The sequence below is a fragment of the Mercenaria mercenaria genome, unplaced genomic scaffold (genome assembly GCF_021730395.1).
Source record: "Mercenaria mercenaria strain notata unplaced genomic scaffold, MADL_Memer_1 contig_2795, whole genome shotgun sequence".
Classification (NCBI taxonomy): Eukaryota; Metazoa; Mollusca; class Bivalvia; order Venerida; family Veneridae; genus Mercenaria; species Mercenaria mercenaria.
Genome location: NW_026460874.1, coordinates 61,898 through 63,861, shown reverse-complemented (window position 1 = coordinate 63,861; position 1,964 = coordinate 61,898).

The window sequence follows — 1,964 nt, the reverse complement described above, 5'->3', positions numbered from 1 at the left end:
GACCCTGGGGGGGGGGGGTCAAGATTTGAACAAATTTTGTAGAGGTCCACTAGGCAATGCTACATGTCAAATATCTAAGCTCTAGGCCTTCTGGTTTATTTTTAGAAAATTTTGAAGATTTTTCTATGTACAATTAAGTAACCCCATGGGGCGGGGCCAATTTGACCCTGGGGGTCATGATTTGAAGAAATTTTGTAGAAGTCTACTAGGCAATGCTACATGCCAATATCTAAGATCTAGGCCTTCTGGTTTATTTTTAGAAATTTTTTGAAGATTTTCCTACATAAAATCAAGTGACCCCTGGGGCGGGGTCAATTTTGACCCTGGGGGTCATGATTTGAACAAATGTTGTAGAGGTCCACTAGGCAATGCTACATGTGAAATATCTAAGCTCTAGGCCTTCTGGTTTATTTTAAGAAAATTTTTGAAGATTTTCATATGTAAAATCCAGTGACACCTAGGGCAGGGTCAATTTTGACCCCGGGGTCATGATTTGAATAATTTTAGTAGAGGTCCACTAGGCAATGCTACATGTCAAATATCTAAGCTCTAGGGCTTCTGTTTTTTGAGAAGAAGATTTTTTAAGATTTTCCTATGTAAAATCAAGTGACCCCTGGGGCGGGGTCAATTTTGACCCCGGGGGTCATGATTTGAACAAATTTTGTAGAGGTCCACTAGGCAATGCTACGTGTGAAATATCTAAGCTCTAGGCCTTCTGGTTTATTTTTAGAAATTTTTTGAAGATTTTCATATGTAAAATCAAGTGACCTCTGGGGCGGGGTCAATTTTGACCCCGGGGTCATGCTTTGAACAACTTTAGTAGAGGTCCACTAGGCAATGCTACATGTCAAATATCTAAGGTCTAGGGCTTCTGGTTTTTGAGAAGAAGATTTTTTAAGATTTTTCTATGTAAAATCAAGTGACCCTGGGGCGGGGTCAATTTTGACCCCGGGGTCATGATTTGAACAAATTTGGTAGAGATCCACTAGGCAATGCTTCACACCAAATATCTAAGCTCTAGGGCTGCTGGTTTTTGAGAAGAAGATTTTTAAAGTTTTTCCTTTCGGTTGCCATGGCAACCAGAGTTCTGCATGGAATTCAATTCTTTGAACAATTTTTAAAGAGGACCATCCATGGAACATCCCTGTGAAGTTTCATCAAAATTGGCCTGGTGGTTTAGGAGGAGATGTTGTTTAAAGGAAAGTGTGGACGGACGGACGGACGACGGACGGACGGACGACGGACGGACGGACGGACGGACGGACGGACGCCGGACGGTGAGCGATCACAATATCTCACCCCGAGCACTTTGTGCTCAGGTGAGCTAAAAAAATAAACAATGAGACAAACATTTCTAGCATCTTTGGACGGTTCAAAAATCCCATGTTAAACATACGATAAAGCCCGAAACGCGTGAAAATGCTCCGAATGTAAATCGGGTGAAGTAAGCGCTCTATATATAACAGTTAGATTATGCGTCTAGATTGATTAAACTGGGCGAGTCTACTTACTTATTACTTGAGGATGAAAAAAACGTGTTTTTAAATGTTGCTCTTAAACAAGGGTGGCGGTTAAACTACTAAAAGTACAACAACAGTTAATTCACAACAAATCGTACGGTATGTTTTATAATCAGTAGAAGCTAGTCGTATTTACGCTTATGAGACCTGTTTCACCCACAAGTAAAGAATTGACAGGTCCATCATGAAATATTTTCCCCAGCGTGCAAATACTTGTCCTATTAGCAAGGAGCGCAAACATCATGCTTCGGCTATTTCCGCTTAACATCTACGGGAGGTGCCGAACAGAAAGACCTGTCAAAACCTGAGAATTGAGAATTCATTTTATACCAATATTTAGTACCGGTACAAAAACATCAAATACAGTCTTCTTTAAAATGATTTCTTTAATTCGGTTTCACAATAATATATAATACAGAACGGAAGAAAGAAGACACCGAACGA